We start from the raw sequence: 16,863 nt of genomic DNA on the forward strand, positions 1-16,863 counted from the left end.
ACAATTCTCTAGCGAATTTCTTTAGCAACACCATCCAGTTCATGATTATGTTATGCGAAGTACTAGCCTCGCTAACATAAAACAAGGCGAGAACGAAAGTATGAAGAGCTATATCCATAGGTTCAATGTGGAAGCCACAAAGGTGGGAAGTTCAACTAAAGTGGAGCTCAAGACGGCTATTACAGCTGGAGTTCGTCTAGGAAGCAAGTTATGGGATAACATGCTCAAGAGAGAGGTTGCAAACTTAGATGACTTCTTCGAAAGATCACAGAAGTATATAAGTGTGGAATAAGGCCATGAGAACTTACATGCCGGGGTAAGCAAAACTTCCTCCAATCCCCATTCTAGTAATATGTTTGGAGACTCCGCATAGAAGAGATCATTCTGATAGAGAAGTCACCTCAATTGGCCTCCATAAAGCAGTACTAGTAGTTTTTTTTGTTTATTTGAGTTATGCCTCGTAAGGAATCAAAAGTGTCACCATAGTTGGCCTCCCATAGATGTAATTTATCTTGGTTAGATTCAAAGAGGCCACTTAGTTGACCCCGGGATGTAACATGACAATGGCATTGTGCTTACCCTTGCACATTGCTTACTATTACTAATGTCAAGCACCTATCTTATATATTACATCTCTCATCTCCAACGACACTTATGCGACCCGCATACTGCCATCGTCAATTGAAATTGTCAAAGCATATAAGAAAGAACGAAAAACAAAGTGCTTGGAAAGATAGATCCCATCAACCACTTGGGAGGTATTATACCCAGCCTCAGTAGGGACCTAGCCATGTGCAAAATAAATGTCTAGCCTCGCGAGCCTCAACATGCACCTAGCCATGTGCAAAATAGGCACCTAGCCTCAACAAGGACCTATTCATGTGCAAATTAGGTGCCTAGCCTTGCGAGCCTCAACGGGCACCTAGCCATGAGCAAAATAGGCGCCTAGCCTCGCAAGCCTCAACAGGGACCTAGTAATGTGCAAATTAGGTGTCTAGCCTTGCGAGCCTTAACGGGCGCCTCACCATGTGCAAAATAGGTTCTTGGCATAGTAAGATATATTTAAAAATTCTTATAGTGAACCTTATAAGAAAACATTTGGATCTATAAGGACTAGCTACCCTTATAGAGTGTAAGAAAGTCAAAAGGTCTCACAAAAGTGACTTCCTCACAAACACACCCACCCTACAAAGGGACCACGTCGTACAAGACAAAAAGGGAGCCCAAAGAGATCCCTAAGTCTAGATCGACCAAGTCGCCTTACCAAGGGAAAATGGGCCATGAAAATAAGCGTTTGCGAGGCTTCACAAGTACTATTTTCCTATAAGGGTCCCGACCTAAGGGGAGATCACATCAAGGACCAAAAATGCCCCTCATAATATTCCTAGGTCAACCAAGATCACCTAGCCTAAAATGGGTCTCAAAGAAGACGCTTGCAAAAAGGGTCTCAAAGAAAAAGCTTGCAAAAAGGGTCTCAAAGAAGGCGCTTGAAAAAATAGTACTATGCATAATAACGAGAAGGACGCATCTCGATCAAAAATAAAAAAGTCAAAAGCGCGCACATGACGAATATAAAAAATGAGAGGATGGGAGATACCCAAAGGGCCAACACATCCTTAAAATAAAACAATGTGCATATGTAAGAGGAGTTCAAATGCTTTTCCAATGAGAATGGAACACTAACGATACACAAATTGTTTTCTAAAACGAGCAAGTACTAGTAGACCTCGCGGTCGAGTCAACCTACTACTCTGATAGTGAAGAGGAAGCCAACAAAACGAAAGGACCACAAGAAAAAAATTTAAAGCGCTCTACACTCTAAAATATGACAAGTGTTGGATACATGTACAACACGCAAGGTAACATATTAAGAGCGCCACAGGTGAGTTCACCTTGTTTAGACGATACATCATAGGTCCCTTTGGGTTGTGTGCCTCAAGCTCCTTCATGCGGTCCGATGTTTTGTACACCAATGGCACCCGTGGGATCTGTACAAAGGAATGATTGGCATTGATTAAACAACAAAGGATTTCTAAGGATCACCACTTATGAAGTATGTTTTTCATATCTCATATAAATAAAGGAAACACACTAGTACCTTTCGTGTCATAAAAATGGCACAAATAGAGTCTATAAGATTGCCTAAAGGCCCTCACATAGATAGGGGGTAAGTGTGGACAACAAAATCTTTCTACTCCTAAGAGATCTTCTGTATATGTCCCTTAAGGAATCAAATAAGTGTCAGGAGCTGAAGGATACCACAGGAGACTAAGCGTACCTCGCAAGTCACCATGCACTGGCCTTCATGTCCTTGTGAGGCCCCACATCTGCGAGGCCCGTGTGCCTTGCGAGACCCTCTCACCTTCCGTATTTCCACCATACTGCACCCCCGTGAGGTCCGCGTGCCTTGCATGCTACCACCATGTTGCGCCCCGCGAGGCCCGCGTGCCTCGTGAAACCCTCTCGCCTCGCACCCTGCCACCATGTCGTGCCCCCGCGAGGACCGCGTGCCTGGCGAGACCCTTTCGCCTTGTGCGTTGCCACCATGTTGCATCCCCGCAAGGCCCGCTTACCATGCGAGACCCTCTTGCCTTGCACGTTTCCACTATGTCGTCCCCTGCAAGGCCCGCGTTCCTCCCAAGAACCTTTTGCCTGGTGCGCTGCCACCATGCTGCTTGCAAGTCACCTGTGCTTGGATGCTGCTGAGGGACAAGGGGCCTCACACTGATAACCATTCATTGAGGGCCTCGCTATGCGAGGCCAGGTGTGCAAGGCACCCACGCTTGAATGCCGCTGAGGCACAAGGGACAAGGGGCCTTGTGCCGAGGGACATGGGGCCTGGCGCTGAGACACCCTTCATTGAGAGCCTCATTATGCGAGGCTAGGTGTGCAAGGAATTCATGCCTGGATGACATCGAGGGAAAAGGAACCTCCCACCTAGATGCAAGGCGCTCTTCATTGAGGGCCTCGCTATGAGAGGTCGGGTATGCAAGGCATCCATGCCTGGATGCTGCTAAGGGACAAGGGGTTTCACACCTAGACACCGAGACACCCTTCATTGAGAGCGTCACTATGCAAGGCCAGGTGTGAAAGGCATTCCCACCTGGGTGCCACCGAGGAACGATGATCCTCGCGCCTAGATATCGTTGATGAGCTGCAGGACTCACGTAGAGTAGAGAAGATACCATTATGCACAAGGGTATGGCTATGAAAGGCTCGACACCTCTCTATGCATCATGGAGACCCATGCTACCTCACTGAAGAATCCATGAGTCATTCAACACTTAGCCAAAGATAATGAAACTTGAAGAAACGGTGTATCTTGGACATGTGAGAACAACCATCAGGTAGAGGGTACATGTATGGGCACGGGATTTATGACCATATGGAGGATAGAGGTTTGACTCTAACATCCATATCACACATATAGTGGTGGTACGAATTAGTACAGAGAGTGGAGGCACTACTTGCACACCTCTGACCATATACCAGGGCCGACACCATAGCCTCTTGTACCACTACGTCTTGTGCCACTACCCTGACAATGTACCTATGTACAATATTTTCCCCCAGGACCACAATGTATCAGAAGCCATTAGAGCTCCAATATAAATAGATCTTCACCCCTCCAGCAAAGGGGTTCGAAAATTCACTGTGTACTAAAGCTATTAAGTAATACACGAGCATCTCTTATCCATTGTTGTTCAAAGCTTTTCTTCTTCAAGGTTTCTCTAAGTTCCTTCTAAGTTCATCATTTTTATAGATATATTTGAGTTTTCTGACCTTATATAATTGACGAGTTCTCACCATCAACAGTCGGCATCCTGAAGCCAGCAGGATACAGAGCTGCCATAATATGGGGAGCGAAAGGATCGAGCTCCTCATCAAAATTAGAGCCATCAATGTCTTTTCTAGACAAGAGTCTTTTCATATGCTCCTCTATTAAGGCCAGCCACTTGAGGGTTCAATCCTTGGTCCCTAGGTTATTTGGGACTTGGTTATTAACTCCCACCATGTTGTACATGTTACACGTGTTATTATCCCTCCAAGATTTAGCTCAGTTAGGCGGGACATTCCCATTGTCACATACAATAGATGGATCTCCCCTGGCCTGAGTATAACTCAAATCATTGTGGCAAGCTAGGTGTCCTCTTTGTGAGTTCAGATGATCACGCAGGTCAGAATGAGGGTCGGAGTGAAGACTTTGTGCGAAGCTTAAATGATTCCTTAGGTCACTCTCGTGCCTACCTCCACTCTGGCTCTCTGTCCAATAGCTCCCATTCATGAAGCTTACAAATCATGGCTGGGATCGAGGACCTGGATTATTGGCGCGAGATTGTGGGATATAAGTGCCTTTTGAGGGGCATGATTTCTCCTGCTCTCCCCTCCGACTAAAACATTCCTTTGTGGGCGAGGTTGTGTTGGATGTCCGATCGACGATGGTGGATGGATTATTTGTGAAGCTATCGTTGTTCCATCAGAATGTACCAAATTAGCTCGCCCTTGATCTACTCCAATTTCTTGTGTTGGAGGCAGTGCATATTCGTTTCTCCATGCCGGAGCTACTAGTCGAGGCATGGGTAGATTTTTTGGGACATCTTTTCTCCTTAAGTCGGCTTCAAATCGCTCTGTCTTGCCAGGCTAATTCCTGGGAGTGTGAGTTAAGTTATTATTCCTATGAGGGTTGGTAGGTTGAGCATTTCATGGAATCCCTTCATAATGTACGGAACTCAGGGTCATAGTTCGAATGGAACAACTGACATTAGGTCAATGATTCTTATGGGGATTGGTAGGTTGAGTGTTTCGTGGAGTTCGTTTAGAAGGTTCGGAACTCAGAGTTGCAGTTTTGACAGAACGATTGATATAAATTAATTGTTCATGTGGGATTTGTGGGACCCACTTTGCCTCCTTTGGACATTGGCATCGGTTGCAGGAAAGGGTAATCGAGTTAAAGTATCCTCAATCTGCTTGTTAGCCCATACCATATGGTTCCTTAACTTGGCATTTTCCATCTTGATGGTTGTCAGGTACATAGGATGGGGATTTGGTGGGCATTTGGCCAAGCTCCCAACATCATCTTGGTCCACATGCTGTTTTCCAGGGTAATGTTGCACGGATGTACCTTCTCCAGTGGGGATGGCCGCATGGTGACCCTCTTGATCATCAGGTTGTTCTATTTTGTCATCACGCATGGAACAGGTGACCACCATAATGATTGTTGGGTTGAAATTTGCGCGGGATTTCAAGCCTAATCTGCTCTTAACAAAAGCACCAATTTGTTGACTAGGTTTTTCGGCAACAAAGGATTTAGAAATCGTTCAATAGAGATATTAGGCTTTTCATAAACCGAATGTACAAGAAATGGAAAAATACAAGAGTGCAAAATTCTCACACAATTTTACGTGGTTTAGTGGTTAAAATCACTTAGTACACGAGTCACTCTTATTGATCTGTTTAGGACTCTTGAAGAAATTGTTGATAACAATTTCAATAGAGTTTTCACATACAGAAAATCGATCCCTTTAACTGTCCATTGCCCATGTATTTATAGGAGATTCTCATGGACTCTTGAAGAAATTATCTCATAGGGAAGTTAATATGGTAATTGACAAATATGGGTAACTTCCCATTTACTTTACTATATGATTGCCTATTAAATTTATATCTATTATATCGGGTAATAAATGCATAATAAAATCTGGGCCTTTATGAGTCGTATACAGAATCTCCGAGTCTTTTAGGATCCTTCACTGTGCGTCATGACCAGGCTTCTGCGAGCTGAACTTACACGGGTAGCATTCAGAGTTTCACGAACGTGATCTAGGCGATGCATATCTTGAACTAAGTTGTTGAAGCAAGAAATGATCTGGACACTATCTGGTTGTTGTAAGTTGTCAAGTTGACTCGAGATGCTCATTCCAGAGTTAGCAAGATGCTCTATATGTCAGTTTTCTTCATACACTTTTCTGCCAGCTATACCCCGTACTTAGTAATTCTACTCGTATTTTTGGGGTACAACAAAAAATAATTAGAGTGTAATACAACGAGAGGAAAATAAAGAATATCCTTTAGCTATACAAGTTTTTCATGGCCACCCTAAGAGCATGCATTGCTAAGCCATGAATTGAACAACCATGGATTAGGGACACCCAAGGAAAATTGGATAACAAACTTGCAATATCCTCTAATGAAGAACATAGTATTAAAATACATGGATCTCTTATATAAATTAAGTAGAAACTGAAGTCAATCAGTCAGACTCAACATGTGAAGGAAGATCCAATAATAAAAGCACACTTTCTTCTAGGATAATTGAGATACTACCTACAAAAAAGATCAAAATAAGACAACCATGTAAGCTAAAGAGAGTTGAAGATAAACAAATAAGAAAATTGAAAAAAGAGAGAAAAATAAACTTATTTGTGAATATCAACTACTTTATTTGCAATAGCTGAATGGTAGAAACACAACCAAAAGATACATCTATTCAAATAATGAAAACTAATTGTTAGTATTTAAAAAAAATGAATAATAAAATAATATATAAAAAATAGAATAAAAGCAAAAGAGAAACTTATCTGTTATAAATGTTAGATACTTCCAATAATCCACCATAGTCGACAAAACTGAAACAATTCAATAAAAAAAAGACAAACATAACAAATCAAACCTTTGAATATGGGATAATTTCCCTTAAAGCATCCATTGAATAAGGTCCAAGGCCATGGAAGAAGGGGGTCTCACGTAGCAAGCCCGCATGTTCAAACTCCCGAAATAGCCAAGTGTGCAAGGCGCATATGTACGTGAGCCTCGAAGGGGCGAGGGCCTTACATAGGGAGGTCCAACTCGGATTAGGCGTGCACACATACTCCCCACGACCATTTGGCACAACCCTCAATAGGCAAGGGCCTCGCTATGTGAGGCCCAACTCACTACTCGAGTTCGATCACCGTTGTGTGCGTATGTCCATGAGCCTCACATAGCGAGGCCCAACTTGCCTTAGGCATGCGCACATACTCCCCATGACCATTTGATGCACCCCTTGATAGGCAAGGGCCTCGCTATGTGGGGTCCAAATTCACTACTCGAGTTCTGGCACCCCTTGGCTGAGGGACTCGCATAGCGAGGACCAATTGGCCTTACTTGTGCGCACATACTCCCTCGCGACCATTTGACGCACCCCTCAATAGGCAAGGGCCTCGCTTTGTGAGGCCAACTCATTACTTAGGTTTGGCACCCTTGAGGCCCATAGGACCAAGACGCGCGCATGGCATAAGGAGGGCCTCGAGGAGATCCTTGCACAAGGCCTAACGAGGGAAAGGCCTTGCATAGCGAGGCTTAACTTGCTTGGGCATCGTGCATTGAACCACTAGGCACGAAACCCTATTTCACAAAAACACCTCAATGTGGGGGCTGCATTAAGGAAATCCCTTCTACCCTACTGAAGAACCCATAAGTTCTCCAACACTTACAAAAATGTACGGAAGCTTGGAGAAAAGGTGTGTCTTTGAAATGTGAGAACGACCATAGGGTACGAGAAACGCGTGCGAATACGGGATGCACGTCCATGAAGGTGGAAAATGTGTGATTCTGACATCCCTATTCGACAAGTAGTGGTGATATGAATTAGTATGAGAAGTGGTAGCATGATCTGCATATGCCTGACCATGTACCAGAGCCGACACCACGACCATTTGCACCACTACGTCTTGCTGCACTACCCTGACAATGTACCTATGTATGTTCTTGTCCCATGGGATCACCTTGTATCAGGGGCCATTAGAGCCCAGCTATAAATAGGCTTCCACCCCTAAGACTAAGGGGTTGGGAAAATTCATGGTATATAAAAGCATTTAAGCAATATACTTGTTTTCCTCCATAGTTAGTGTTCTACTCTCTTCCTTTTCAAGGTTATCATAAGTTCTATTTACTTATTTTTAGTAACACCCTTTGAATTTTCCAACCTTCTATCATTCACGAGTTCTCACTGTTAACAAAAACTATAATAATCAATATACATAGTAAGAAAACTGTGATGACCAAATGGAAAATGATCGTCCAACTAATTGAACTATCATGGGAGGAAAAGAATGCCACTTCTTCAAATTGTCATTGTATATATACTCTTGCATAAAAGAAAATATCTATTTTGAAAGAAGGTAAAAAAAATAATTTATATATAAAATAAAATAACTAATTTTAAATACAAGTAAAAGAAATGATGCTATAGGCAATCAAAGAAATGATTAGATAATATGATTACACAACCATAAAGAAATATAAAAAGAGTAGAACAAATGAAATATGTATATATATATGTATATTAAAATATATAGGGTTTTTTTGTCAAATATATATAGCAATGCATATAAGTATATAAAAATATAGGTGAGTGATCAAGTCACCAAAAAATTGGTAAACGTATACGCTATGTTCGCACATGATTTCACATATGAAATTGATATGATACTCTTATCAATCAATTTTCTCACATATTTATGTCTTAGACTTATATGTCTAAACTTCTCATTGTAAATCTTGTTGTAAGCTCTAATCAAAGTAGCTTGATTATCACAATGTATTAAATCATCGATACATCATTCACAGCTCTTGGTATCTCAAACATGAGATCTCTTAACCATTCAACTTCTTTGCCGATTGCTGCTAGAGCTACAAACTCAGATTCCATGGTTGAGTGACATATACATTTTGTTTATAAGAAACCTAAGAAACTACACCCCCACCAAGGGTGAGCACCCAACTGGTTGTGGAGAGATTATCTCCTACGACAGATATCGAACTTGCGTCGGTATATCCCTCAAGTACCTTAGGAAACATAGAATATTGGAGGCATAACTCTTTGGTCCTTTTAAGGTATCCAAACACTCTTTCAATCACCTTCCAATGTAAGATACTTCGATTTATAGTAAATGTACTAAGTTTACTAACATCAAATGTAATGTCTGCTCTATTACAATGAGGGACATACATCAAACTCCCAATTGCACTTGCATACTCTAGTTGAGTCACCGATCTCCCTTCATTCTTTTCAACCTTTAGACTTGAATCGAAGGGTGTGTTTGCCTCTTTGATATTGAGATGATCAAAACTTGTCAAGTATTTTCTCAACATAAGGAGCTTGACCTAAGGCATATCCATCAATACTCCTTCTAACTTTAATACCTAAAATGGTATCAACCTCTTCAAGGTCCTTCATCTTCAAGTTAGAAGATAGAAACCTCTTTTTTTCTTTTAAGCACTTCATGTCATTACTCAATATCAACATATCATCAACATATAGACACACTAACATGACATAGTCATCAGTCTTAGAATATAAGCATGTGTCCACACTATTGGGTCTAAACCCATCCAAAACAATGGCCTCATTAAACTTCTCATGCCATTGTTTACATAATTGCTTCAGACCATAGAATGATTTGACAAGCCTACACACTTTATGTTCATTCTCCTTTAGAGAATACCCTTCCGATTGTTCCATGTACATCTCTGCATCGAGGTTACCATTTAGGAATGTCATCTTGACATCAATTTGATGAACATTTAAGTTGTGTATTGGTGATAAGGCAAACAACAATCTTATAGATGTTGTCCTTGCTACCAATGCATAGGAATCAAAGTAGTCTATGCCCTCCTTTTGTCTAAACCCTTTTGCCACCAATCTTTCCGTGTAGGCTTGAATGGTCCAATTAGTATTGTACTTCTTTTGAAATACCCACTTACACCCTATTGGCTTTTACATGCTGGTAAAGTAAAGAAAAGGCTGTGGGGGGGGGGGGGGCACGTGAGGATCTACCAGAATGCTTTGCCATCCTTAAGTATTACGATATGAAGCTTAACGCCTTAAAGATCTTGTTTGGGGTAAGCTCGGGAAAGTTTCTTTGTTTCATTGTCAATGTAAGAGATATAGAAGCCAACCTAGAGAAAATCAAAACTTTGATCAACAAGAAATCCTTCACCAAGATAAAGGAAGTACAAAGTCTGATGGGAAGGATTACAGCACTCACGAGATTTGTCTCAAAATACACCGACAAGTGTGTACCATTTTTTAACTTACTAAGGGGAAATAACAAGTTTGAATGGACTGAAGAATGTGAAAATGCTTTCCAAGCACTTAAGGAACACTTGGCTAAACCTCAAATCTTATCGAAGCCAATCGATGGGGAAACTCTATACATGTATCCTGAAATTACTCAACACGTGTTAGTGCAGCCCATATCCGAGAAACAGATAGAATCCAACATCTAGTGTATTACTTAAGAAAAAGGCTGGTCCGGGCATAATCATAGTACCCACTAATTGAAAAACTGGCCTATTTTTTGTTGCTCACAGTGAGGAAATTAAGGCCTTTCTTCCAGGCTCATCCTATCATAGTTTTAACCAATCAACCTCTCAGACAAGTTCTGGAAAAACCAAAGGCATCTGGTCGACTACTTAAGTGGGCTGTCGAGCTCGGGCAGTATGAAATGACCTACCAGCTAAGGACTACTATCAAAGGACAAGCACTAGCAAAATTTGTTGCTGAATGCACAGGAGTATCATAGGAAACCGAGATGCAAAAAGCACCAAAAAAAGATGAACAAATCTGACCAACATGGAAGCAATTTGTAGATAGATCATCAAATGAACACAACCTTGGAGTTTGAATAATTTTAATCACTCTTGGAAGGCATCGCATTCACTGTGGCCTAAGGTTTGGATCTGAGCCTCCAACAACGAAGCAGAAAATGAAGTCCTGCTAGCAAGATTGCGACTTGCTAGAGACGTAAAGCCTTGTCGATAGAGATTTGTAGTGACTCGCGACTAGTCGTGAACCAGATGCTAGGTGAATACCTAGCTCGAGGCATGAAAATTTTCTATTATTTCAGCAAAGTTAAAGATTTTCTGGCACAATTCAAGAAATTTATTATACAACATGTGTCCTATGACAAAAATTCCAATGCAGATGCCCTAGAAAAACTCACAAGTGGGAAGGATGCAGACACCCTAAATGTAATACCAGTTGAGAACCTAGCCCAACAAAGTATTAACAAAATGGAGCAAACACTATTGCTCGATAATACTCCCTCCAGGATGACTCTTATAGCCACGTACTTCGAGCACATAACATTTCCTCAAGACAGAAATGAAGCCTGACGAATTTCAAGGCAAGTTACGTGATTATTGATGGAGTAATGTACAGAAGAGGGTATTTTGTGCCTTTGCTGTGATGTGTTACTAAAACAAAAGTTGAACTGCAAATGATAGAAGTTCACGAAGGATTCTGTGGCAATCATGCAGGGAAAAAAATCTAGCCAAGAAGATACTGAGACAATTATATTTTTGGCCCACGATGAATGAAGAATCCATGGAGTACATTTGAAAATGTGACAAGTGTTAGGTATTCTCCAAAATACCGCGAAGCAACTCCTAATGAGCTCAAACAAATGCAAAATCCCTTGCCCTTTGTTGCCACAAAAGATTGTTTCAGATAATCGTACTCAGTTTGGTAGTGACTTATTTAAAGAATTTTGTGCACTGCATGTTATATTATTTTATATTATAATATAATGTTTTAGATTAAATAAATGTGACAAAGAGTGTCACATATTGTAACATATAATAGAGAGTTACAATATTTAGATATATGAGATATATCCAAATAATGTAACATATTTGGTGTTACAAATTTGTAACTTCCAAATATTACCCTTTATTGTGTAAATTTTTTGTTACACAATATTGAGATGAATTTCATAAAGCCATATGTGGAATGGCTGTTAGAGATATGATTTTAACCCCAATAATGTGTTTTGGGAGTTACAAAATCATTTGGGAGGGTTTGGAACCGTTTGGAAAAACAACACATTTTTTGTGCTGAAATTGGTCGGTGGCCGCGGCCTGTGGGACAGAGACTAGTGGCCGCGGCCACTAATGTCTCTGGCCTCGGCCACAGGCCAAAAACTGACAAATTTTTTAAATCTTTGTTGAACGGCTCAAAAAACCCAAATAACTCCCAAATCTCTTTTTTAATTCCATATTAATCCAATTAAACATTGGTAACAGCCATAGGGGTTGGTGGAATTTGAAATTCAAAGGGTGTCTCTAAACTCTATAAATAGGAGCCTATAGCTCACTTGTAAGACAACATTTCTATCCATTAGAGCACTTGGCTAGAAACACCTTGAGGCTTGATAATTCCAGAAATCATTTCCAATATCTGATAGAGATCCCTTAGTGCTTGAGTTAGCGGGAAATAAGCTTTTGGACAAAGGTTTTAAACCTTGTTCAAGTTGGTGATCCCCAACACTCTTCACTTAGGTTGTGTAAGTGAGAGTTTTCTTTGTTTTGTTCTTACAATTTCTTCTATTGCTTTTTTTCTCCTTCCTCTTGTTTTATTTACTTGTAATTTTGTTTATAGTTGTAATCATCTTTTCTTTTGTTCCAAACACTTTTACCTTATTTGTAATCTTTTGCTTAGAGTTGTATTTTCACTATTCCATTCTTCTTCTCTTCTTCTTCTTCCTTTTGTTTATTTGTACTTTCAGTTATTGAGTTGTAACCTTTGTTAATCAATCTATATTTATTTGTAATATTATTACATAGAGTTGTAATATTATTATCAATTTCCATTCAGGCAAATTTATATTTACTTAACATTCAAAAGCTTATACCTTTTTGTTTCAATGGAAGGGGAAACCATCAAAATCATGAAACAAGACCTAGTGAGATTGGATAGGTTTGATGGATCCAATTTTACTAGGTGGCAAGACAAGGTGAGGTTTCTTTTAACCACTCTCAAAATTGCCTACATCCTTGAGTCTTCCTTGGCACCTCTAGCTGAGCCATCCGACAAAGACACTCCCGAGGAGGTGGAGAAGAGAAGCAAGAGGGAGGAGGACAATTTCCTTTGTAGGGGTCATATCCTCAACACCCTATCCGATAGGCTCTATGACCTCTAGACCGAGACTAAATCGGCCAAGGAGATATGGGATGCACTTGAGAAAAAGTTTAAGGCGGAAGAGGAAGGTACCAAAAAGTTTTTGATATCTCAATACTTCGATTTCAAATTTTTTGGAGATAAACCTATTCTTCCTCAAATTCATGAATTGCAAATAATTGTTAACAAATTGAAAGTTTTAAAGATTGAGCTTCTCGAGGCCTTTCAAGTTGGTGCTATAGTGGCTAAATTACCACCAACTTGGAAGAGCTATAGGAAAAGAATCCTTCATAAAAATGAGGATTATTCTTTGGAGGAGATCCAAAAACATATTCGAATCTAAGAGGAATCGATATGTAGAGATAAACTTGTGGAAGGGTCTAATGGAGAGACTTCCAAAGAAAATGCGGTGTCACAACCAAAACATCCCAAAAACAAAGGGAAAAAGGGTAGTGAGAAACCTTTGGGTCCAAAAACCAACCCAAACAAGTTTAAGGGCGAGAAATGCCCTTGCTTTGTGTGTGGAAAAAAGGGTCACTATGCTAGAGAGTGTAGGCATAGAAAAGACCAACAAGGACCTAAGGTGAACGCAACTCAAGAGGAAAACATAGTTGCTACCCTTAGTGAGGTGAATGCGGTCCAAGGCAAGGTGAAAGGGTGGTGGTATCATACATGTGCCACTGTCCATGTCACCTATGACATATCATTGTTCAAGACCTTTGAAGAGTCAAAGGGCAACCATGAGATACAAATGGGCAATGAGGGTAAATCCAAGGTACTATTGAAGTCTACTTCACCTCCGGCAAGAAAGTTACATTAGTGAATGTACTTTATGTTCCCGAAATGAGTATAAACTTGGTAAGTGGTGATTTGCTTAGCAAGCCCGGCATTAAAGCCGTTTTTGAGTCCGGTAAACTTATGCTTACCAAATCAAATGTATTCTTGGGAAAAGGGTACTCTTGTGAGGGAATGGTTAAATTGTGCACCAATGATATGACTTTCAATGTTATCAATAAAAATGCTAATTCCGCCTATATTGTTGATTATGATTCTAAATTTTGTGGCATCTTAGACTATCACATATAGGTTTTTCTACCTTGAAAAGAGTAGCAAAATGTGGTATGATTGCATGAAATATTAAAAACTATGGTAAATGTGAAACATGTGTTAAGGAAAAAATTATTAAGAAACCATTTCCTAGTGTAGAAAGATCATCTAATTTACTAGATTTAATTCATAGTGATCTTTGTGAATTAAATGGTGTTTTAACTAGAGGTGGTAAAAGGTATTTTCTTACTTTTATAGATGATTTTAGTAGATATACCTATGTGTTTCTTTTAAAGCATAAAGATGAGACTTTTGATGCTTTTAAATTGTATAAATTAGAAGTTGAAAATCAACTAAATAAAAAGATTAAGGTGCTAAGAAGTGATAGAGGAGGAGAGTACTTCTCTAATGAATTCAATACATTTTGTGAAGAAAATGGTATAATTCATGAGTGCACTGCACCTTATACACCACAACACAATGGTGTTGCCGAAAGGAAAATTAGAACTTATCTAGAGATGATAAATTCTATGTTGGTGTTTTCTAAGTTGAACTTCAACTTATGGGGTATAGCGCTTTTGACGGCTTGTCACATTCTTAATCGAATACCGATGAAGAAAAATGAGATATCTCCATATGAGTTATGGAAAGGAAGAAAACCCAACATAGGGTACTTCAAAGTGTGGGGGTGTCTTGCATATTGCAAGAAAAACGAACCTAATAGAACAAAGTTAGGTTCAAGAGCCATAAAGTGTGCTTTTGTTCGTTATTCCAACAATAGTAAAGCTTATAGGCTATTAGACTTAGAGTCTAATGTTATGATTGAATCTAGAGAAGTTGAATTTTTTGAGAATATGTTATGTGACAACAATTCTCAAGCTTCAACATCTCTAAAGGAGAATTTGTTATATGAGAACAATTCTCAAGCTTCTACATCCAAAGTTGATTCTCAAGAGGAGAATTATCTAAAGGATGTAAAGCAACCCTTTGAACCTAGAAGAATTCAAAGGCTTAAAAATAAAAAAAGTCTAGTAGTGGATGAGATAGATTCTCAATGAATTTCATTTTACATGGTAGAAGGAAATAGAGAGGAAGTCATTAGGAAAATTCCTATTGTACTTCTCGTTGAGGATAATCCTAAGACTTATAGAGAAGCTATGCAATCGAGAGATAGTGCATTTTGGAAAGAAGCCATCAATGATGAGATGGATTCCATTCTTTCCAATAACACTTGGGAATTGGTAGACCTCCCACTGGGATCTAAGCCAATTGGGTGTAAGTGGGTATTTAGGAGAAAATACCACACTGACGACACTATCCAAACCTTTAAAGCTAGATTAGTAGCTAAAGGGTTTAGGCAAAAAGAGGTATCGATTATTTTGATACCTATGCGCCTGTTGCAAGAACAACTTCTATAAGAATTTTGTTCGCTTTAGCTTCTATACATAAATTGTATGTTCATCAAATGGATGTCAAAATGGCATTTCTTAATGGTGACCTCAATGAGGAGGTCTATATGGAATAACCCGAAGGGTTTTTCCTACCAAAATATGAACATAAAATTTGTAGACTTGTAAAATCCTTATATGGATTGAAACAAGCTCCTAAGCAATGGCATGAGAAATTTGATCAAGCCATCATGTCTAATGGGTTTAGACATAACAATGGAGACAAGTGTTTTTATTCCAAAACTTGTAAGGGATATGTGATCATTGTTTGCTTATATGTGGATGACATGCTTATTCTAAGCAATAGCATGAAAGGGATAGAAGAAACGAAGAGGTTTCTATCATCAAGCTTTGTTATCCAAAAAATTAGCATTGATGACATGGAAAGTGGTCCCTAGACACGTGGCTGACACCTGGAAAAGTTCTGCTGGAGTATCGACCAGAAGACGCATTAGGAGCAGTAAGCAGCCTGGTCTTACCTGCGACCAGTCTGGTCGATAGTTCCGCATACAAAGCAACATTAATGAGAAGATCTTTGTAAATCCCAAATTTAGCTCACACAATCTCTTGGGTATCCTATTATTCAGGAAAGAATATCTGTAACGATTTTATGTAATCCCCTTTGAGCCTATAAATAGCAAGATATAGCTCAAGGAAGGGACTTTTGGCTTTTGAATCATTAGAGATTATAGTAATTCTCCTAGTAATATTGTATTGTTCTTGAGAGGTTAGTGAAACTCATTGAACCCTTGTTCTTTGATCACTCCTTTGGTTCTCATATCAATAACAATCTAAGTGGACGTAGGTTATTACCAGATCCTGGGGTCGAACCACTATAAAATATCGTGTTGTTATTACTTTTCGTCATTACGTTTCTCTCTACACATTCATTCATATCAAGCATATTCTGACTCCGTGTCAGTTGGCCAAATCTTGGGTCAACATTCTGGTGCTTTCATTGAGAGCTTGATTAATCATTGCTGAAAAAACTAATGGCGAAAACTGGAAGGAAAGCTGGACAGGCGGCCACTGCTGCGCCATCAAATCCACCTCCTCCTCCCCCTGCAAGCGTGGCGGAGGATGAGCCACATCTGGACTTTGAGGAGGAAGAAATGGATGATGCAATGCTGAAGAGTACCTTGGGCGCGTTGCAGGAAGAGCTGGCTAATCTGAGAGCCAGTCAGGAGACTGCTGTCAGAGTTGTGGCACGACAGCAGCAGGAGATTGAACGGCAGCGCGCGGAACTAAGCGAAAGGCAGGCGGAGTTGGACCGCCGCCAGAGTGAAGCCATGGCAGCCCTCGAGGCGGCTTTACAGCTGGCAAGGAATCAGGCCGCACCTATTTCGCAACCTGGCAATGGGCCACCCCATAGGGGTCCTAATCCAAGCCCACCGATCCAGCCTTCAAGTCCATAGAGGCTTGAGAAGC

The sequence above is a fragment of the Humulus lupulus genome, chromosome 1 (genome assembly GCF_963169125.1).
Source record: "Humulus lupulus chromosome 1, drHumLupu1.1, whole genome shotgun sequence".
Taxonomy (NCBI): Eukaryota; Viridiplantae; Streptophyta; class Magnoliopsida; order Rosales; family Cannabaceae; genus Humulus; species Humulus lupulus.